Raw genomic sequence first — 23,916 nt, 5'->3', positions numbered from 1 at the left:
ACATATTGCTACAGAATCAAGTCATATCTTACATGAAAGTTATCTTCTAAGTCAGCATGTCCAGCAAAAAGTGCATGTAATTCAGTTACCTTTGAATTTCCCTTAAATTACCTAAAATACTGTACAGTATAATGGTGACTTACATTTAGCCACCAGGTCATACCGAATACTCTGACATCCTATTCAATGCAGCAGGATGCTTATCCACTGAGACCTCTGAACTGAAGCTGAGTGAGTGAACAAAAGATTCATGTTTGCCAAGTGCACCTCTCAAGAAAATTAAACATGCATGACACATGACTCTAAGAAAAGAAGAAAGAAAGAGAAATTCCATAGTATCTTTATCAAATAGGCTTGTGCTTGCAGATGTGGCCATAACTATGAACTCTTTTGTCAGTGGTTCTCACAAAATGGCCACTTTTTGCGAGTTCTAAGCAGGCTGGGTGAAGTGTCACTGGGCTTTGCTGTTACTAAGGCTTCAGGAACTACCTCCACCACATTCCTCAGTAGATCCCCAGGGATGCATGAAAGGCACTCCCACTGTCCCCATAATTCCCAGTGGTCCTCCATACCTTTCTCTTCTTTCTTTCAAGAATGGAAAGAAGCTAGGCATGGTGGCTTATGCCTGTAATCCCAGCACTTTGGGAGGCCAAGGTGAGCAGATCACGAGGTCAGGAGTTCGAGACCAGCCTGACCAACATGGCGAAACCCTGTTTCTACTAAAAATATAAAAATTAGCTGGCCCTGGTGGCTGGAGCCTGTAATCCTGGCTACTCGGGAGGCTGAAGCAGGAGAATCGGTTGAACCTGGGAGGTGGAGGTTGCAGTGAGCCAAGATTGCACCACTGCATTCCAGCCTGGGTGACAGAGCGAGATGCCGTCTCAAAAAAAAAAAGAATGGAAAGAAGCCGAGGACTTAGAATTTTATCAGCCAAACTCAGCTAACACTGCTAACTCTGCCTGTAAGTTCTGCTGTATCATGTGGACCCTCACAGGACTGAGCACCTGATCCTAGCAGGCTCCGTAAACGTTCTTCCAGACTTCAGAGGGAGAAAGACTTAGCTCTTTTTAATGTCAGAACTCCTGCCACTGGCCAGGCATGGTGGCTCATGCCTGTAATCCTAGCACTTTGGGAGGCATTGCCTGAGCTCAGCAGTTCAAGACCAGCCTGGGCAACATGGCAAAACCTCGTCTCTACTAAAAATACAAAAAATTAGCCGGGCATTGTTATGCACATCCGTGTGAAGAGACCACCAAACAGGCTTTGTGTGAACAACAAGGCTGTCTATTTTCACTTGGGTGCAAGTGGGCTGAGTCCGAAAAGAGAGTCAGCAAAGAGAGAAAGGGGTGGGGCAGTTTTATAGGATTTGGGTAGGTGGTGGAAAATTACAGTTAAAGGAGGTTTTCTCTTGCAGGCAGTGGTGGGGGTCACAAGGTGCTCAGTGTCCAGGAGAAGGAATGTCACAAGGTCAATTGATCAGTTAGGGTGGGGCACAAACAAATCACAATGGTGGAATGTCATCAGTTAAGGCAGGAACTGGCCATTTTCACTTCTTTTGTGGTTCTTCAGTTGCTTCCGGCCATCTGGATGTATATGTGCAGGTCACAGGGGTTATGATGGCTTAGCTTGGGCTCAGAGGCCTGACAGGAGTGATGGCATGCACCTGTAGTCCCAGCTACTCATGAGGCTGAGGCACCAGAATCGCTTGAACTTGGGAGGTGAAGGTTGCAGTGAGCCGAGATATGCCACTACACTCCAGCCTGCCAGCCTGCCAGCCTGCCAGCCTGCCAGCCTGGGCGAGAGAGCAAGACTCTGTCTCAAAAAAAAAAAACAGCTGCTGCCACAACTCCCTGAAGAAACATCTTTTTAAAATACCACAAAGCAGCATAAGTAATGGAAATTTTTAATCCAGGGAGCATTTATTCATAAGATGCCCCTTAATTCAACAAATATATACCAAGGGCAGAGTTTTGCCATTAAGAAGCACTTGTAGAATCAAACTGGAATTTTCCTGGATATAAGAAGTCAACAAATAATAACACTACAAAGTAGAGTAACACAAGCTCAGAATATTTGAAGGATCAAAGAATGAGATTGTGTCCTCTTTTAGAGCTAAGGAAGGGAAAGCCATTTGAGATGAAGAGAATCAAATGAAAAAGAGCTAAGGAAGAAAGAATGCAAGATGTGTTTTGGCATGCAATTAAAAATATGTATGAATAATTATTTGCATTTGGACAGACAGCTTTACATGTTCAAAATGTTTCCACCTATCATGTCATTTCATTTCAGTCCTAAAGTATTCTCAAGTCTCATAAATACCCTACTCATTCATTCATGGGTCACATCTAGAGTTATCATGGCTGAGAATAAAGAGAAAATTAGTTCAAGATTCAGCTACACATTCAAAACCTCTACCGAATCTATGCCAAGAACTAAGGGAGATGCAAAGATGTGTAAAAGATTATTCTTGTCTTGAGTGAGATTTTTTTCCCCCACCATTACTGAGTGACCTACTCCTATCCCAACCTTCCCACTTACCCAAGTTTCTCTTCTTGGACCATCCCAACTCCCCAACGACCACCATTTTTATAGGGCTGACAAAGAGTTCCCAGACCTCAGCAAAAGAGTGAACTGAGCTTTAATAGAGTCCTGTATTGTCCAAATCTGCCACTCACTTACTGTTCGACCTGAACCTCCCCCTGCCTCAGTTAGCTCAACTATAAAAAGAGCACAGGTTTAAAGGCCATTTTAGGCTCTAGAAATTTTATGATTAGATGAGACTTTGTAATGCTTTAAAACTGAAGTCCTATTTCATGGCCTGAAATTTGGAAAATTTGTTCCTTCTACTTGGAAAATGGTAATCTGATGTTCAGCAGATCCCTGGCAGGGGCATCAGACATCAGTAGGGCCAAAGCCTTCATAGGCCAATTTCTGTGAAAAATTCCACTTGATTCAACTGTGAACATACAGGGCAGAGATCAGGAGGTCATTTCTTGGCAAGAGCAATACGTATCACTAAGTCTAAACCAAATACAAATGGCCCTGAAAGATAGAGAATATTTAAACTATCTTATCATTGGCCTGTACAGGTTTATACAAAAGATAATACTCCATCTTAACCATCACATTTTCCTGCATCTTCACTGTAAAGCTCTCATTTATCCATGTGCTCCTGTGGCTTTGAAGCAATAAGAAAAAAACTTTATAACTCAAAATTAGGGGAAAAAAGCACAACTTTTTAAACATTGCTTTCATATGTATGTTTAATGTAACTTATACAGGTTATTTCCCCTATTAGATATTAAAATCCTTGAGGGCAAGCACCCAACCTAAAGAGGGAGGATACCACAGATATTTAAGAGAGTCAGCTCTGGATCTATGGATTGGAAGCCCCCACTCTACAACTTATTGGCTGTGTGACCTTGGGAAGTCACTTAACTTCTCTGTACTTAATTTCCTCATCTTTAAAATGGGGAATAATAGCAGCCAGCCAGGGTGGTGGCTCACGCCTATAATGCCATCTCTTTGGGAGGCTAGTGGGGAGGACCGCTTGAGGCCAAGAGTTCAAGACTAGCCTGGGCAACACAGTGAGACCCCCACTGCTGAAAAAAAAAATTAATTAGCAGGGCATGGTGATGCAAGCCTGAAGTCCCAGCTACTTGGGAGTCTGAAGTGGGAGAATCGCTTGAGCCCAGGAGTTCCAGGCTGCAGTGAGCCATGATTGTGCCACTGTACTCCAGCTTGGACAACAGAGCGAGACTTGAAAAAATAAAATAACAGCACCTACCTCTCAGGGTTGTTGCCAGGATTGAGAATATCCTTATCAGCTGTTATATTCACTTTGGTATTACTCTCCCCCAGTGCTTTGCACAACACAGAGGAAGTCCGTATTTTTGACTGAATGAATAGGGCTAGGTGACCTTAAGCTTAAGTACCTATTGAGCACATTTTCCAAGGATTTTCAGAAAATTTCCTTTGAAAAGGAAATGTTTGTGTAGCCTTGTGGAAAACTGATTCTATCACCAAGGTAAGCAGCCTAAGCGCACCTGCTGGAAAGAAGGCAATCCTAAACTGTCTGTTAATAAAAAGTCAAGGTTTGCAAATAAAAGGGGTGCAATGAAGAAAAGGGGCACACTTTAAATAAGAAGAGTAGGTAGGCACCTAAGCCCCACGCGCTGCTCCGAATAAGTCTGTCCTACAAGACTCCTGACAAACAGACCACCTAAGGACTGGCCAGCGCCGCAGGGTGAGTAAAGGACACCGGCAACCATAAACAAGTCATGCTTTTAAAAGCGAGACATACCAGCAAGGACACAATACCCTACTGAGCCAGCTTCGGCTGGCAGGCGCCGTGACCTTACCCAAAGCCACCGGTGTCACGACTACTGCCACCGGTGCCGCCCCTTGTTCGGCAACTAACTGCCACTCGCTGGCATCTGCACGAGACCGCTATTTATAACCTCCCTAGGAAGCCGATTGGCCACGGCTGCAAAGAGTCATTCCGGCTGTTGAGTTTGAACTAGCTCTGCCCAGGTCGCCCTCTCCGCTGTCTCTTCCTCCTCACCAGCCTAGGCCCCAGAAACTTGTACCCACCACCGCCAGACCGCCCCGACTCACAGTCACAATTTGTGCTCGCAATCTCCTACGTCCCCAGCCGGACACCCTCTCCGAACTCCCTCAAGGGTCAAGCATACCTCAGGGGCATCCAGCTGCCACCTCTCTGGGTGAACCGCCCATCGAAAGTCCTCTATGACCTCCCTCTCCACCACTCCCGATCTTGAGGGCCGAAATGACCCCGTACGACTCTCGCTGTCCCCCAAAGCTGCAAATATCTGCACCTGCACAGCTGCCGCCTCGTTCCCTGCCCTCTGCGGGGACCCAGTTCCCAAATCCACCAGCCCACTCCCTTCGACATCGCCCCAGCAGAAAACGAGAAAGGAACCCCAAGAGGCACGGTTCTTCTTCCCCACCTAAGCCTGCGGCCTGCGGACACCCCAATGCACCCTGCGCCCGGGACACCGCCGACCCCGCCCCCCTTTGCTCTTTGACAGGTCTCTCTCCCGGCGAGGGCCGTGGTCTTCAGGGAAGGCCCGAGCCCCTTTCCCAGCTGCGCCCTAGGCGCGCGCCCCGACTGCCCGCACCCGCCAGTGCCGTCGCGCTCACCTGGGCCGGGAGGCTGACAGCGTTGGGCTGTGCCCTGCGGGCCGCGAGGGGACTTCGCGCTGGCCGACCCGGGCTTGGGCCCCGCGGCGCTGCGCCTCCAACCCGGAAGAACAGCCCCACATTCGCGGCGACGGGCGGCCACGTGACGGCAGCTCCGCTCCCACCTCCGCCCGCGCCCCTTCCCCGCCCCGGCTTTCTTCCCGCCAGGCCCCCTCCACCCGATCGCCGCGCGCTCTCCGAACCAAAAGGCGACCTCACGAAATGCCTCTTTGAGCTCAAAGGCTAGTTACCCCCAGGGGCCCTTCCACTCTCGGGGACAGGCAAAACCTCTTTGTCTCTGCCGCGGCCCGCGGCCCCCAGCCCAGCCTCCGCGCTTTCCCTCCGCCAGTCCTTGTCAATCAAACCTGGTGCCAAACGCGGCAGCTGAAGTTTTCAGGGACACATTTGCTTCTCCCCTTGAAGAACCAGTTACAAAGCGTGATTTCCTGTCTGGGGTCCCATCAGAACAAAGAAACAGGTAATATAACTCCACTCCGGGTACCTGCCTTTCCTCCAGCTCGCTAGGAAAAATCAGAACTTCTGTAACAGGAGAGGACCCAAAGGAAAGGGGCAGGCGGAGAAGGGTTGGTGAAGGGCGGGAATGGGGGCGTTGATTTTCCATTCTGGCAGGAGAGGTGGAGTTAAATTCCTCAGAAACGATGTCCAGGCTTGAAAAGTAACACACATCTGCGTGCTTGTCTTCCAACATCAGAGCCAGCCTAGAGGAAGCTGGCTAGTGTCACTGCTAGTACGAATATCCCGGAGGCTGGAAACCATCTGGGTGGAGGTTGTGAGCTTTCCAGACCAGGCCTCGGCTGTTTTTGTAAAACTATTAACCGTAATGACCTAGTCGTTCTTTTCACACAGTTCTGTTACTTATTCTGCAGATGTATTCTGACTAAAAGTGGGAGGAATAAAAAATAGAGTGTAAAATGGTTCACTTGCCCAAAACTTAATCATCATGAAGTGTCAGTAACGTCATTTCTTTCTATTAATTGAAATTTTGATACAAGAAAAATAATTATGAATCTAAATGGCATAAGCAGAACAGGTATTCCATATCTTTAAAAAGAAATGAGCCGCAGGGAAACCCTTAGTTTGATAACTTGTCTTGTGACTAACCTACACAGAAGGTCATTCAACTAATGGATTCCCGCTGCAGTCCAAACTCACAGACAGGAAATGACACAGCCCCATGTTTTAAAATAATAATGAGCCGTGGTAAGTGTGACCATAGGGATGGCTTCCAGATACTGAAGGTACAATGAAGTGAGATTAGTAATGGATAAGGATTTTAAACTAAGTTATTGATTTAAAACTTTTTGTAGGGGTCAGGAGTTGCTGCTTTGTTTTTTAGGGATTAATAATTCGTGGTTCCCAACTGGGGACAATTTAGTTCCGAAGGATATTTGGCAATTTCTAGAGACATTTTGGTTGTCACAACTGGAGAGGGGACCTATCTAATGGGTTGGGGCCAGGGATATTACTGAACACCTCACACTGCACAGCCCCTCACGACAAAGCATTATCCAGCCCCAAATGTCAATAGTGCTGAGGCTGGAAAATCCTGGCTTAAATTAATGCTCAGTACATTATTTAATTTGACTTGCTTATAAGTTTATATCACATGAAAACAAACTCAAAGATAACATACTGTTTTTCACTTTTGAAAATCACGAATGGTAGGCATATGATAATTTTAATAACAAGCATATGATTATTTTATTCTGCTTACTTGTACAACATAATTTGGGTACCGTTTCTTTGGGTGAAACCATTTATCATTTGGAATGCTCTGTTTCAGTCCTTAAGCTTCTACGTATAATTACAGCATATTATTCATAAATGGAGTCCCCAATGAAAATAGGATTAAGTTCCAAAAGTTTGCTTCTAAGTTAGTTGCTTCTAAGTCTTAGACACTGTCTTGAATACAATTTTTGTAGAGATTTGATATTCCCTATTAAGTTGTAAGGGCCTTTCCCACTCTGACATCTACTCTTTCCTCCCTATCTTGACCTGCAAACTCTCATCTTAAAATAGTACCTCTCACTTATGTGTAAGTTTTCATTACAGATTGTTCTATTATTGAATAATTTTTAAAATATTTAAAAATTAGGATAAACATCAAAATGTAAACCCTTTGAAGTTTAGGAGTTTTTGTAGTCACAAATGCTTAAAAATAGTTTTTAATAATTAGAGTTCTAATCTGTCAGAAGCAAAAAGGATGAAACATTTACAAGACTATAATACAACATTTGGATCTGCTTTAAAGCCTGAAAACCAGAGAGGTGCCCAATAGCCAAAAATCAAAACATAGGCTGAACCTGAGAAGACATGTAATCAAAAACTGACCTCTAGTGATGGCTTGTTACCAAAACCCAGCATCTAGGTAAAATCAGGCTAGAGAAAAGGTAGCTTTAATTTCTTTTCATTGTGGTTATTATGTTACATGATTATTGGCAATTTATTGTCTCAGCTTCCCTTTTATGAATAATTATTAGTAAAGTGAACAGCCCCAGAGAGATGGGATTCTTTTTTTTTTTTTTTTTTTCTTTTTGAGACAGAGTCTCACTCTGTTGCCCACGCTGGAGTGCGGTGGCGCGACCTCGGCTCACTGCAAGCTCCGCCTCCCGGGTTCACGCCATTCTCCTGCCTCAGCCTCCCGAGTAGCTGGGACTACAGGCGTCCGCCACCATGCCCAGCTAATTTTTTGTGTTTTTAGTAGAGACGGGGTTTCACCATGTTAGCCAGGATGGTCTCGATCTCCTGACCTCGTGATCCGCCCGCCTCAGCCTCCGTAAGTGCTGGGATTACAGGCGTGAGCCACTGCGCCCTGCGAGAGATGGGATTCTTAGATTTCAGTATGTCTAACAATGCAGACACTCGACAGGTTTTAAGGGAACCATCACTAACCTTAATCTTAGCCCTCCTCTCCCAGGCTGACCAATCAAGAGTGTTTGATTTTAGGAAATAAATGTTAACTGACTAAATGAGCTGATGCTAATCAACATTAACTGGAAGAAAAAAGAGAACTGATATTAAAGAGCCAGCACAAAGTTCAACAATTGGCATTTGTTTAAGCTACATAAGTAAAACCAGTTTGCATTTGAAATTTCTGTGAGCATCTAAAAAACTAGCTGATAGCATACTACTGTGAATATTGTCCTTTGCATATAATAAGTACCAATTACAAAAACCTATGGATTTTTAACTCAATATAAAATATTGGCCGGGCGCAGTAGCTCACGCCTGTAATCCCAGCACTTTGTGGCCAAGGCAGGTGGATTGCCTGACGTCAGGAGTTTGAGACCAGCCTGGCCAATATGGTAAAACCCCATCTCTACTAAAAATACAAAAATTAGCTGGGCATGGTGGCAGGTGCCTGTAACCCCAGCTACTTGGGAGGCTGAGGCAGGACAATTGCTTGAATCCAGGAGGCGGAGGTTGCAGTGAGCCAAGATCATGCCATTGCACTCCAGCCTGAGTGACTAGAGTGAAATTCTGTCTCAAAAAAAAAGAAAATTATCTGTGTAATCATAGTTTAGGGGGTCTGGGAAGCTGGTGAGGAGTAGAAGCTATGTTAGTTTCCTAGGGCCACTGTAAGAAATTACCACAAACTGGATGGCTGAAAACAACAGATATCATTTATATCACAGTTCTGAGGTCAGAAGCCCAAAATGAAGGGGTTGGCAGGGTGGATTCCTTCTGGAAGCATTGAGGGAGAAACCATCCCATGTCTCTGCCAGAGCTTCTGTTGGTTGTCGGCAGTCTTTGGTGTTCTGGCTTATAAATGCAGCCAATCTCCGCCTCCATCTTCACATTGCCTTCTTCTCTATGTGCCTGTGTCCAAACCTCCCTCTCCTCTCTCTTATAAAGATACCAGTCAGTGGTCTTAAGGACCACCCTAAATCCAGGTTGGTTTCTATCTTGAGATCCTTGACTAATTACATCTATGAAGCCTGTATTTCCAAATAAAGGTGGACACAAATACTTTGAGGGGGAACACTATTCAGCCCACTACATGGGCATTCTGTGTGTTTAAGGGTAACACACTGTAAAGAGGGTTTTGGGGGTTTTTGGGGGGGAGTTTCTTTGTTTTTTGAAGAGAGATGGATTTGCCAGTTCTTGAGTTTAAAGTGAAAATCCAAATTATTTGAGGGAAATCCAGGTGAAAGTCATTTTGTATTAATAATTGGGGAAAAATTTCCTTAGTTATATACCTCTTTTACTGGTTTAATAAACACTCAACCTAATTGAACTTTTCCTGCAATTTCTATATGTCATATATTTATCACCATTATCAAACTACTTGATTATAAAACCCCATGATAGTGCTTGATAAAAGAACTTCAGCTAAATTAAATTTAAAGGAGTTTAATTGAGCAATGAACCATTCATGAATCGGGCAGCCACCAGAATCACAGCAGATTCACAGAGACTTCAGGGGTGCCTTGTGGTCAGAACAAATTTATAGACAAAAAAGGTAAAGTGAAGTACAGGAATTGGAAATGAGGTACAGGAACAATGAGATTGGTTACAGCTCAGCGTTTGCCTTATTTGAATGCAGTTTGAACATTCAGTAGTCTATGAGTGGTTGAAGTATGGCTGCTGGGATTGGCCACCACTCAGCTATTGTTACAGGTGCATACTTATTAAGTTAGGTTTTCAATTTTGCTTATTAAGTTAGATTACAGTTCATCCACAAAGACTCAAATATAGAAGTATGGAGTGTTTCTCAGGCCATATTTAGTTTGCTTTAACACGCTTAACATTTTTATAATATTTCACTTTTTAAATATTGCATTTGATTAAAAATTCTAATTTGATATAAGTTTTGCAAATCATCATCTCTTCGAAGATCTTCTTTTATGCCACATGTTACCCATAATAGAAAAATAAAAACCAGATTATTTCACCTCCACTCGTTTTTGTTATACTCTCCTATCTCCTCTCCTCCTACCATTTATTATCAATTCTTTTTTTTTCTTTTTCTTTTTTTTGAAACAGTCTCACTCTGTAGCCCAGGCTGCAGTGCAGTGGGGTTACTTCAGCTCACTGCAACCTCTGCCTCATGTGTTCAAGTGATTCTCCTGCCTCAGCCTCCCAAGTAGCTGGGATTACAGGTGACCACCACCACGCCTGGCTAATTTTGTATTTTTGATAGATGGGGTTTCACCATGTTAGCCAGGCTGGTCTTGAACTCCTGGCCTCCAGTGATCTGCGTGCCTCAGACTCCCAAAGTAGCGGGGATTGCAAGTGTGCACCACCACACCCAGCTCATTCTCAATTACTTTACCACTTAAATGTGCACGTTTCTAATGTTCCCTTGGCCCTCTGTCCTATTAACTCTAATACTTTCTCTGTGTACAATGTTACTTGTGCTAGGACCACTCCCAAAGCTCAATCTCTAGCCCAGACCTCTCTCCTAAGCTCCAGACTCTTGCAGCCAACTGCCTGCTGGTCATTGCCATTGAGATATCCACAAATATTTCAAGCTAAACATGAGAAAATTCCCTACTACCCTCCTTTTAGCTATAGCAAAACACTGGATGTTTCTTGAATGTATGGAGCAATTCTGTACTTCCTTGCCTTTTCCATGCTTTTCCTTCGGTCTAGAATGCTCTCCCTGCTCTACCTTTTCTTTGCAAGCTTATGTTCATCCTTTAAGGTGTAGCTTTTGTCTCTTCCTCTGTGAAGTATTCTAGGAAGCCTTGTCCGACTCTTATTTCCTCAAGCTTAGCACAGTGTTGGCACGTAACAAACACTAAATAAAAGTTAGCCAGATCAATAAGCAGCAGCCACTATGGAAGAAGACTGGATTGAATCCTGAGTCTGGCTGAGTACCCTTGGGAAAGTTCAACTATAAAAAATACGGAAACAATAACTATTTAACAGGCCATTGTGAAGAGGAAAAGAGAATTTATGTAAAGAATATAGCCCAGAGTCTAGCCCATCATAGGTTTTAAAAAATGCATCTGACTTTTGGCAAGGGTGCAAAAGCAATTCAATGAAGGAAAGATAGCCTTTTCAACAAATGGTACTAATACAATTGGACATCTGTAGTCAAACAAAAATGAACCTCAACCTAAGTCTCACAGATTTTTACAGTAAAGTCAGGATGGAATACACAGTTACATGTAAAACCATAAAACTTTCAGGAAAAAATAGGATAAAATCTCCAGGACCTAGGAATAGTCTTGACACCAAAAGCGTTATTTTTTTTTACCTTATTTATGTTGAAGGACTAAAAAAGCATTATTTATAAAGGGAAAAACTGATAAATTAAACCTTGTCAAAAAAAAAAAAAAAAAAAAAAGGCCGGGTGTTGTGGCTCACTCCTGTAATCCCAGCACTTTGGGAGGCCAAGATAAGCAGATTACTTGAAGTCAGGAGTTCGAGACCATCCTGGCCAACATGGTGAAACCCCGTCTCTACTAAAAATACAAAAATTAGCTGGGCATGGTGGCAGGCGCCTATAATCCCAGCTACTCGAGAGGCTGAGGCAGGAGAATCGCTTGAACCCAGGAGGCAGAGGTTGCAGTGAGCCAAGATTGCACCACTGCACTCTAGTCTGGGCAAAAGAGTGAGACTCCATCTCAAAACAAAAAACAAAACAAAAGCAAAAAAAAATTTAGCTCTGCAAAAGTGTCAATCAGTTATATATATATATAAATTTATGTATATTTAAGAAATATATAAATATACATTTAAGAAATATATAAATATACATATTTAAGAAATATATATTTCTTAAAAACTCTTAAAACCTATCAAACAAATTTACAAGAAAAAAACAAACAACCCCATCAAAAAGTGGGTGAAGGACATGAACAGACACTTCTCAAAAGAAGACATTTATGCAGCCAAAAAACACATGAAAAAATGCTCATCATCACTGGCCATCAGAGAAATGCAAATCAAAACCACAATGAGATACCATCTCACACCAGTTAGAATGGCCATCATTAAAAAGTCAGGAAACAACAGGTGCTGGAGAGGATGTGGAGAAATAGGAACACTTTTACACTGTTGGTGGGACTGTAAACTAGTTCAAACATTGTGGAAGTCAGTGTGGCGATTCCTCAGGGATCTAGAACTAGAAATACCATTTGACCCAGCCATCCCATTACTGGGTATATACCCAAAGGACTATAAATCATGCTGCTATAAAGACACATGTACACGTATGTTTATTGTGGCACTATTCACAATAGCAAAGACTTGGAACCAACCCAAATGTCCAACAACGATAGACTGGATTAAGAAAATGTGGCACATATACACCATGGAATACTGTGCAGCCATAAAAAAATGATGAGTTCATGTCCTTTGTAGGGACATGGATGAAACTGGAAACCATCATTCTCAGTAAACTATCGCAAGGACAAAAAACCAGACACCGCATGTTCTCACTCATAGGTGGGAATTGAACGATGAGAACACATGGACACAGAAAGGGGAACATCACACTCCGGGGACTTTTGTGGGATGGGGGGGAGAGGGGAGGGATAGCATTAGGCGATATACCTAATGCTAAATGACGAGTTAATGGGTGCAGCACACAACATGGCACATGGATACATATGTAACAAACCTGCACATTGTGCACATGTACCCTAAAACCTAAAGTATAATAATAAAATAAAAGAAAAAGAAAAAAGAAAGAAAATATGGCACATATACACCATGGAATACTATGCAGCCATAAAAAATGATGAGTTCATGTCCTTTGTAGGGACATGGATGAAACTGGAAAACATCATTCTCAGTAAACTATCGCAAGGACAAAAAACCAAACACCGCATGTTCTCACTCATAGGTGAGAATTGAACAATGAGAACTCATGGACACAGGAAGGGGAACATCACACTCCGGGGACTGTTGTGGGGTGGGAGGAGGGGGGAGGGACAGCATTAGGAGATATACCTAATACTAAATGACAAGTTAATGGGTGCAGCAAACCAACATGGCACATGGATACATATGTAACAAACCTGCACATTGTGCACATGTACCCTAAAACCTAAAGTATAATAATAAAATAAAATAAACCTAACAGTAAAACAAAATTCAAATAGAAAATGGGCAAAAGGTATAAAGAGACATTTCACAGAACAGGAATATAAGCACATGAAAAGATGATCAACATTATTCGCCATTAAGGAAGGGAAAATTAAAACTGCAATGAGACAACACTACATATCTATAAGAATGCCTAAACAGGGCTGGGCACAGTGGCTCATGCCTGTAATCCCAGCAGTTTAGGAGGCCAAGGCCGGCAGATTGCTTGAGCTCACAAGTTCGAGACCAGCCTGGGCAATATGGCGAAACCCCACCTCTACAAAAAATACAAAAATTAGCTGGGCGTGGTGGCATGTGCCTGTAGTTTCAGCTACTCAGGAGGCTGAGGTGGGAGGATGGCTTGAGCCTGAGAGGCAGAGGTTGCAGTGAGCTAGGATCCAGGATTGTACCACTATACTCCAGCCTGGGCGATAGAGCCAGACCTTGTCCAAAAAAAAAAAAAAAATGCCTAAAACGAAAAATAGCTATAATATCAAAATCTGGCAAGGGTGGGGAGAAACTGTATTATTCATACATTGCTGCTGAGAGTGTAAAATGATATAGTCAAACTGGAAAATAGTTTGATGGTTTCTTTAAAAAACCTGTAACTATCATATGGTTCTACCATTTATACTCCTAGGCATTTGTCACAGAGAAACAAAAATGTATGTTCACACAAAAACCTGTACATAATTGTTCATAGTAGCTTTATTCATAAGAGCCAAAAACTGGAAACAGCCCATATGTCCTTCAACAGGTGAATGGTTAAACAGACTGTTATACATGCTTACCATGGAAGACTACTCAGCAATGAAAATGAATGAACTACTGAAACACTCAACAACTTGGATCACTCCCCAGAGAATTATGCTGAGAGGGAAAAGCCAGTCTTAAAAGATTACATACTTACTATTCCATTTACGTAACATTCTCTTTTATTTGTAGAAACGAAGGTCTCATTATGTTGTCCAGGCTGGTCTCAAATTCCTGGCCTCTGGTGGTCCTCCTGCCTCAGTCTCCCAAAGTGCTATAATCTAAAATTATAGATTATATAGCTATATATACATTATTATTATATATTATATTTAATAATAATGTATATATGTTAGTATATGTATTATTATATATATTTACAATGTGTGTATATATATAGTTGTTGTTGAGACCAAATCTCCCTATGTCGCCCAGGCTGGAGTGCAGTGGTTCGATCTTGGCTTACACCAACCTCCACCGCCTGGGTTCAAACAATCCTCCCACTTCAGGCTCCCAAGTAGCTGGGACTATAGACATGTGCCACCATGCCCAGCTAATTTTTGCATTTTTAGTAGAGACAGGGTTTCACCATGTTGGCCAGGGTAGTCTTCAACTCCTGGCCTCAAGCAGTCCGCCTGCCTCGGCCTCCCAAAGTGCTGGGACTACAGGCATGAGCCACCGCACCTGGCCCCCTATATAATATTCTTGAAAAAATGAAATTTTCGAAATAGAGAATAGATTGGTAGTTGCCAGAGTTTGAGGAGGGGATGAGGGTAAAAGAGATGTAGCTGTGGCTATAAAAGGCCAACCCAAGAAATCCTTGTGGTGATAGAAATGTTCTGTATCTTGATTACATCAGTGTCAATACCCTGGTTATGATATTGTACTATAGTTTTGCAAAATATTACCATTGGGGGAAGCTGAGTAGAGCCTACAGGGGATCTCTCTGTATTATTTCATACAACTGCATGTGAATCTCCAATTATCTCAAAATAAAATGATTAATTAAAAAATAAGCCTGACAGGTGTAGCAAAATAGTAATGGTAGAATCTAGGTGGTAGATACACAGGTAAGTATATAAAATTCTTTCAGATTTGCTGTTTTTTAATGTTTCTTCGTAAAATTAGAAAAAAAATGTTAAGTATCGTAATTATTCTGAGACTAAGTCCCTCACTCTCACAATCTAAAAAATAAAAGTAAGGTACAGGCCGGGCGCAGTGGCTCACGCTTGTAATCCCAGCACTTTGGGAGGCCGAGGCGGGCGGATCACGAGGTCAGGAGATCGAGACCACGGTGAAACCCCGTCTCTACTAAAAATACAAAAAATTAGCCGGGTGTGGTGGCGGGCGCCTGTAGTCCCAGCTACTCGGAGAGGCTGAGGCAGGAGAATGGCGTGAACCCGGGAGGCGGAGCTTGCAGTGAGCCGAGATCGTGCCACTGCACTCTAGCCTGGGCGACAGAGTGAGACTCCATCTAAAAAAAAAAAAAAAAAAAAAAGTAAGGTACATTCGGTACATTCAGCTTGCTGAAAATATTCATTAGTGCCTCTTTTCCTGTGGCATAAATTTGTCAAATGAATTGCCTGTAGATTAAGAAAGCAATTTCCTATAATCGTTTCTTATCAGTGGAAGCAAATGTTGAAGGTTCAGGATGCCATCCTGAATTTGGGATAAAGAGGTTTTTCATCTCCCTTACCCCACACCTCATCTTTCTTCGGTGTTTTCAACATTTATTTGGCATGTTAATTGTCAAATTCCCCTTTCAAGTGATCTTTTTATCTGATAGAGTGGCCAAGGTACTCTAAGGATTGCATTGCTGACACACTCTACTGTTAGGTTACAGTTTAGGCACTACATCCCTCTGTAGTGGCTTTTGAGTAGAGGACAAATTGTAGGAATTTATAGCATTAACTCAAAAATTTTAGAAAGCCTCAGGGAACAATTAATTTCAGGGTTTAAACTTGTCAGACCTGAAAAGTAACTATAAATTCACATTGATGGTTATGGATTCTTGGTTTCTTAATCTCTATAATGGGCTCAAGAGTCCAAAAGCATAAATCATGCCACCTTAGGACAGTAAGAATAGTTACTTTCTGTGTAATATTTCAGTTTACACACCACCTTGACATGTATTACCTGATTTAATCACTTTAATAACTCAGAAGAAGGTTCTATTATTCCTCGGGGGGGGGGGGGGGTTGTTTTGTTTTTTTGTTTTTTGAGATGGAGTCTCACTCTGTTGCCCGGGCTGGAGTGCAGTGGTGCAACCTCCACCTCCCAGGTTCAAGTGATTCTCCTGCCTCAGCCCCCCGAGTAGCTGGGACCACAGGCGCACACCACCATGCCCAGCTAATTTTTGTATTTTTTAGTAGATATGGGGTTTCACCATATTGGTCAGGCTGGTCTCAAACTCCTGACTTCATGATCCGCCCACCTTGGCTTCCCAAAGTGCTGGGATTACAGGCGTGATCCACTGTGCCCAGCCTATTCCTGTTTTAAGGTGAAGAAACAATGGCTTAGGGTAAGCTGATACATCTGAAGTCACAACAACAAGAATTAGAGCTGAGACTTAACTGTAGATCTTTTGGTTCTGAGTTCAATGATTCTGGTGGGAAAGAGTATCCTCTGGGAGGGGATGCTAAAATGACTTCCCTGTGGGAATGAAAGTACCAAGAGAAGCAAGGAAAACAGAAGCCCCTTTATAGAGAGAAAGAGGGAGTCCTCTGTGAACATCAAGTCCCTCTCATTTTTCCCTCCCCATTCATTTTCCTAGATTATCCTACTAATCCTTAATTTTATTTGAGATGAGACCTTTTCACAGAAGCCTTTCCAGACAATCCAAGGTTAAGTGCCCTTCCATAAGTCTCAAGTTTTAACATTATTATAGTGTTTATCACTCTGCATCTTAGTCTGTTTGGGCTGCTATACCAAAATGCTATAAACTGGGTCATCTATAAACAACAGAAATTTATTTCTCACAGTCTTGAGGCTGGGAAGTCCAAGATCAAGGTAGCAGCAGACTTGTTGTCTGGTGAGGGACTGTGTTCTCAAAGACAGCTATTACCTCACAGGGAGAAGAAGCAAGGTATCTCTCTGGGTCTCTTTTTATAAGGATAGTAATCCCATTCATGAGGACTCTGCCCTCATGACCTGATCACCTCCCAATACCCAAGGTATTGGGTATAGGTATTACCCCCTAATAGCATCACCTTGGGGGTTAGGATTTTAATATATTAATTTTGCAGGGACATAAACATTTGGTTCACTGCATTCCATATTATTTCCTATTTGTATAATTCCTGCACTGAAGTGCAAGCTGCTTGAAGATGGATATTTTATCTTATTCATTGGCATGTCATCAACACCTAACAGAGTGTCTGGCTTTCTTAGGCAGTCAGAATATACTTGTTAAAAGGAAGGAAAGCATTGTGAATATTCTGTAGGAGTTGAAATAGAAAAAAGATACTGGGTTTTGACCACATGCCAACAAAAAGAGCAGTTAATAGATTGAGCGAGAGAAATAGGGAAACAAAATGTGCCAGTGGCAAAAGCCTGCTTGCTGACGTTTATACATTAAACATTGATGTTCCTGTATTTTTAAGTGCCAAATTTGGAATCTGTACATTACTTGGACTCTGTACATCATCTGATTAATGAGCATTTCCAGATATTACATTACCTTGCTGCTGGTCAGCAAGCACTCAGTTCAGTTAGTTGAATTGTGCTATTAATATTGCATGTTTATTCATTCAGAACTTCCTCTAAACTTTTCAACACCGACATCTCATGGTCTGGCCATGACTTTCTTTTCAACTCCCTTATTTCTGTGTCTTGATTCCTTTTTCCTTCCAATCTATCTATCTTCCGTCTTCAACCCTTTCTCTGTCTAGTCTAAGCCATGAACAGTCTCTCAACCCCTTCTGTCTTAATCCTTGTCTTAAACCACATAACAAAATTACATTCCCACTAACAGGTTTCCCAATGCCTATATCAGGTTGTCAAGAGTTGCTAGAGAGAAGCCAGGTGCGGTGGCTCATGCTTGTAATACCAACACTGGGAGGCCGAGGTGGGTAGATTGCTTGCGGCCAGGAGTTTGAGACCAGCCTGGGCAACATGAAAACCCCTTCTCTACTAAAAAACACACAAACAAACAAAATAGCCAGGCATGGTGGTTCATCCCTATAATCCCAGCCTCTTGGGAGGCTGAACCACAAGAATTGCTTGAACCCAGGAGGCAGAGGTTGCAGTGAGCCGACATCGTGCCATTGCACTCCAGCCTGGGCCACCAAGCAAGACTCTGTCTCAAAAAAAAGGGGGAGCTGCTAGAGAGAAATCACAAAATGGTCCAGAGTGTTGCCCCTGCAAATCTCTACTTTCCAACCTCAACTGGGCCTCTGCACCACCCAATAGTTTTCCTAGGATCACACTCCTCCCAGAGCAGCTTTTGCTACTGTTGTCACTTTCCTCAAGTCCTCTTTTTTTACATCCCCACCCTCACTCTCAGCAAAGACATTTCCTTCTTTTTCACTGAGAACATGGAGAGCATCTTGTTTCCAACATTCTCTTCTCCTGCAGTATCTGCATCTCTTTCCATTTCTTAGTGAAACAGAGTTTCTCCCATCCAAAGTTATTCCTGCTGCCTGTACTTTGAATTTGCGAGCTGCCACCTCCTCCAGTACTTTCCTCTCTTGATTTCCCCTTTTTTCCCTGATGTAGTCCTTCATCTCATTGTCTTTAGCTGACATATTTATGTTTATATAATTTTTTAAAAAACTCTAATAGCAACAGAAATTTCTTTAATACACTTGCATTGCAAACTAGTTCCATATCTCTTTCTTTTATTTCACAATCAAGCTTAGACAAAGCTGTTTACACTCACTGTTTATGTTTCCTGGTACTGACAATTGCTGGTTTCCAAATCATTCACAAATTTATATTATTCCAAATGCTACTATGATTGGGAGGCCTATTTATTTATTTATAGTGAGAAATATAATTCAAGAAGAATGGAATGTTTGCATCAATATGATCCATTTATTCTGGAGACAAAGTGTAGCATATTGTTTAAGCTTGTAGACTATGTATTTAGAACTGAGTAGCTCACTATTTATGTGATCTTAGGCAAGTTAATTTACCTTTCTGAGCCCCAGTATTTTTATATGTATAAAATAGGTAAGCAATAATGCCTACTTTATAGGGTTGTTTTGAAGATCAAATTGATGCAGGCAAACCCAAAAATTGGGGCTCTTGGCTTCAGGCAGGAAGGAAAGAATTCAAGGGTGGTGACAGAGTAAAGTAAAAGCAAAGCAAGTTTATTAGAACAGCAGAGAACAGGAAAATGGCTGCTCCATAGACAGAGCACGGCTACCCCATAGGCAGAGTAGCACTCATGGATTGCTGACTAACAATATTTATAGCTACTCCTTAATTATATGCTAAATAAGGGGTGGGTTATTCACAAATTTTCTATGAAAGGGATGGGGAGTTCCTAGAACCAAGGGTTCCTCCCCTTTTAAACCATATAAGGGACACATTTTTAAGCAGTAAAGTGCTCAAAATGTAAAAGAAGACAACGCCCCTGAGAAATGGGTCAGAACTGAGAGGCTGACTCATATCCAACGAGGACTCAGTATTGTTACCTGCTATGTAAAGGGTTACCGGAAGCTCCTCTGTGGAGATAGTAAGGTGTCCAGTGGGAGCTGTGGGGGATCTCAGGCCCCATGAGTCCTCTGTTCTCTTGGCTGTTATGAGTTTGGTTGACCCCCTCAGAGCCTGGGGCAGCCCTTTTCCAGTGGTCCTCTTGCTTACAGAGGGCACACTGACTTTGGCTCAGGGACCACTAAGTCAGGCTCTCATTTATGCGTCCCAAATGCCAATCTCATGGCACTTCCTCAGGATGTGTAACTCTGAGGTGGTAGGGGGCTCAAGGCAGCCACCAGGAACTGTGTGTTTTGACTATTTCTTTTGGTTTTCTCTGCCTCCTCTGCCCTGTTCCTACTGTTGTAAACTCCAAAGGCCATGTTTAAGAGTTGGCCCGGCCAGATGTGGTGGCTTACACCTGTAATCCCAGCTCTTTGGGAGGCCGAAGCAGGCAGATCACTTGAGGTCAGGAGTTCGAGACCAGCCCGGGCAATATGGTGAAACCCGTCTCTACTAAAAATACAAAAAAATTAGCTGGGCGTGGTGGTATATGCCTATAGTCCCAGCTACTCAGGAGGCTGAGTTAGGAGAATCGTCTGAACCCAGGAAGCAGAGGCTGCAGTGAGCCGAGATCATGCCACTGCACTCCAGCCTGGGCAACAGAGTGAGACTCGGTCTCAAAAAAAAAAAAAGAGTTGGCCCATGGGGGTTTGAAGTGTCGTTTCTGCCTTATGTAACTTCCTTCTAATCTCAAGTAAAGACTGAGTAATAAAATGCATACCCAGGAAAGCATACCTTTCCAGGGAGTCTGGGTCTGTGTTAGTATAATACCTGAGTGCCTCAACCAGACAGCCCTGAAATAAAGCAGAATTTCCATCCTTTTCAAAATTACATCTCTAACCATGTCAAAATTAGCTGGCTTAACCGCACACTTTTTCATGCCTTCTATTAAACAAGTTACCATGTGATTTCTGCATTCAAAATCTTGGCAACTCCTCTGGTAATCTCTTTGAGGCTCCAGATCTGGAACTGCAACTCCCGCCATATGATAAATGGCATGGCCTTGGTTATAAGCATTCTACCTGCATTTTTATGGGCAGTACCCAGAATCATTTGTTTATCCTCTATGATAGAGCAGGTGGACAATATTTGCAAGCCATGCCAAGTTAAGTCAAAGGACATGGTCAACTTAACAAACTTCTCTACAAACTTCCCTGCATCCTCTAAAAACCAGCTAAATTTCTCCTTGCATAAAGGCAAATCGGATATAGAAAAAAAACACATGTATTCTGATTGTCCAGTCATCTCTATCAGCTACCTCTCACAATTAACATAGGTTCAGTTTTAGGGGCTGATATGAGACCCCACTCCTGGTGATACTGGTTGGGCTTACTTCCTTGGGCAGGGCGAAATATAGGCTTGGGATATGGTGGAATCCTGTGGTGTGGAACTGGTGAGATCACCCTCCTCAGAACTGGGGGACTGAAGAGACTTCAGGTTGGGGAGCACATGGGCCTTCTATGGGGAGTAGCTAGGAGGGGATTATCTAGGATATCTAGGATATCTAGTGTGGCTTTTTGGTGTCGGGATGTAACATGAGCAAGGCACATCCTACAGATGTCCCTTAAGTCAGGATTCTAGTAGAGAGCCATAAGAGCCTGTACATAAGGGATTTCTCTTCATTCTCCTTCGTTTTTTACAGAATAAGTTGAATTGTAAAATAGTATTATAATGTAACAAACAATTTTTAGGCCAAATTTCTTGGTCTCTTAATTTGTATTGGACCCAAACTGTGTTGCAGTAGAAAATGAGTCTCGGCTTACACAGTATGGCCAGCCACATTAGCTAGCATTCGCTCTACTCTCTCTGACAGGGAAGCAGTAGAATTAAAGAGACTGAACTGTATCTGCCTCTCTTTCCAAAAGATTCGCGTTCAACTTCCACTCACACAAAGCCGGGAAAATTTTACTTTTTTTTTTTTTTAGACAGAGTCTCGCTCTGTCACCAGACTGGAGTGCAGTGGCTTGATCTCGGCTCACTGCAACCTCCGCCTCCCGGGTTCAAGGGATTCTCCTGGCTCAGTCTCCCAAGTAGCTGGGATTACAGGCGCCCGCTACCATGCCCAGCTAATTTTTGTATTTTTAGTAGAGACGGGGTTTCACCATGTTGGTCAGGATGGTCTCGATCTCCTGACCTCATGATTCGCCTGCCTCGGCCTCCCAAAGTGATGGGATTACAGGCATGAGCCACCGTGTCCAGTCATTTTATTAGTCTTTAAAAAAAAAAAAAAAAAAAGGAACCTGAACTTTTGTAACACAGATGGAACAATTCACAGCAGCCGCGGCAGCTGCAGCAGAAGAAAGGGTTTAATTTAGTTGATTTTCTGTGGTTGATTGTTCGCTAGTCTCATGGTGATGGAAGCTGTACATTTTTCCAAAGGGACCGAGAAGCTGCTGGAGGTTTGGTTCTCCTGGCAGCAGCCCAATGCAAACCAAGGATCTGGGGATCTTCGCACTATCCCAAGATCTGAGTGGGACTCTTTTTTTTTTTTTTTTTTTGAGATGGAGTCTCGCTGTGTCACCCAGGCTGGAGCGCAGTGGCACGATCTCGGCTCACTACAAGCTCGGTCTCCCAAGCTCATGCCATTCTCCTGCCTCAGCATCCTGAGTAGCTGGGACTACAGGCACCCGCCACCACACCCGGCTCATTTTTTGTATTTTTAGTAGAGACGGGGTTTCACCGTGTCAGCCAGGATGGTCTCGATCTCCTGACCTCGTGATCTGCTTGCCTCAGCCTCCCAAAGTGCTGGGATTACAGGCGTGAGCCTCCGCGCCCGGCCAAGTGGGACATACTTTTGAAGGACGTGCAGCGTTCAGTGATAAGTGTGACAAAAACTGACAACCAGGAAGCTTATGTAGTCAGTGAGAGTAGCATGTTTGTCTCCAAGAAACGTTTCATTTTGAAGACACATGGTACCACTCTCTTGCTGAAAGCATTGGTTCCCCTGTTGAAGCTTGCTAGGCATTACAGTGGGTTTGACTCAATTCAAAGCTTCTTTTATTCTTGTAAGAATTTCATGAAGCCTTCCCCCTAAGGGTACCTACACTAGAATTTCCAGGAAGAAATAGAGTTTCTTAATGCAATTTTCCCAAATGGAGCAGCATATTGTATGGGACGTATGAATTCTAACTGTTGGTACTTATGTACTCTGGATTTCCCAGAAAGGTAATCAGTGAGCCAGATCAAACCCTGGAAATTTTGATGAGTGGGCTTGACCCAGCAGTTATGAACCAGTTCTACATGAAAGATGGCGTTACTGCAAAGGATATCACTTGTAAGAGTGGAATTCACGACCTGATACCAGGTTCTGTCATTAATGCCACAATGTTCAATCCTTATGGGTATTCGATGAATGGAATGAAATCAGATGGAACTTATTGGACTATTCACATCACTCCAGAACCAGAATCTTCTTATGTTAGCTTCGAAACAAACTTAAGTCACCTCCTATGATGAGCTGATCAGGAAAGCTGTGGAAGTCTTCAAGCCAGGAAAATTTGTGACCACTTTGTTAATCAGAGTTCTAAATGTCGTGCCGTGTTTTCTTCACCTCAGAAGATTGAAGGTTTTAAGCGTCTTGATTGCCAGAGTGCTATATTCAGTGATTACAATTTTGTTTTTACCAGTTTTGCTAAGAAGCAGCAATAACAGCAGAGTTTATTAAGAAAAATGAAGAGAAAAATGCAAAAAGAGAACACACATAAGAAGGTGGTGGATGCTTTCTAGATGTCGATGCTGGGGGCAGTGCTTTCCATAACCACCACAGTGTAGTTGCAGAAAGCCCTGTACGTAATGATAGTGTAATCATTTTTAATTGTATGCATTATTATGTCAAGGAAATAGATACCTTGCATGAATATTCTCTTCTGTGTTTAGGTATTCTCTGCCATTCTTGCTGTGAAATTGAAGTGCATGTAGAAAAAAACCTTTTACTATATGAAACTGTATAACATTTGTGAAAGCAATTCAATTTGGTTTATGCACAGTGTAATATTTCTCCAAGTATCATCCAAAATTCCCCACAGACAAAGCTTTCATCCTCATTAGGTGTTGGCCTCAGCCTAACCGTCTAGGACTGTTCTATTAAATTGCTGCCAGAATTTTACATCCAGTTGCCTCCACTTTCTAGAACATATTCTTTACTAATGTTATTGAAACCAATTTCTACTTCATACGGATGTTTATTAAAACAGCAGTTAA

The 23,916-nt window shown here is 42.7% G+C and overlaps 1 protein-coding gene and 1 pseudogene across 4 annotated transcripts in view; one reads left to right on the top strand and one right to left on the bottom strand.

Annotated features, from left to right (window-relative positions):
• The window catches only part of NNT (nicotinamide nucleotide transhydrogenase), a 104,002-nt gene extending 98,218 nt beyond the window's left edge, over positions 1-5,784 (bottom strand). Inside the window, exon 1 of one of the 4 annotated variants that reach the window (XM_032135259.2) lies at positions 5,568-5,784. The gene's annotated coding sequence lies outside the window, so the exon portion shown is untranslated. Of the gene's footprint in view, positions 1-3,787; positions 4,019-5,163; positions 5,279-5,567 lie in introns of those variants that run through there. The other 3 variants (XM_032135260.2, XM_032135258.2, XM_032135261.2) reach the window with 3 other exon arrangements.
• Positions 5,785-22,070: 16,286 nt separating this feature from the next.
• Positions 22,071-23,442, top strand: LOC116456753 (S-adenosylmethionine decarboxylase proenzyme-like; annotated as a pseudogene).
• The last annotated feature ends 474 nt before the right edge of the window (positions 23,443-23,916 follow it).

The sequence above is a fragment of the Hylobates moloch genome, unplaced genomic scaffold (assembly GCF_009828535.3).
Source record: "Hylobates moloch isolate HMO894 unplaced genomic scaffold, HMol_V3 SCAFFOLD_17, whole genome shotgun sequence".
Lineage (NCBI taxonomy): Eukaryota > Metazoa > Chordata > Mammalia > Primates > Hylobatidae > Hylobates > Hylobates moloch.
This window is presented reverse-complemented; position numbering and strand designations above follow the sequence as displayed.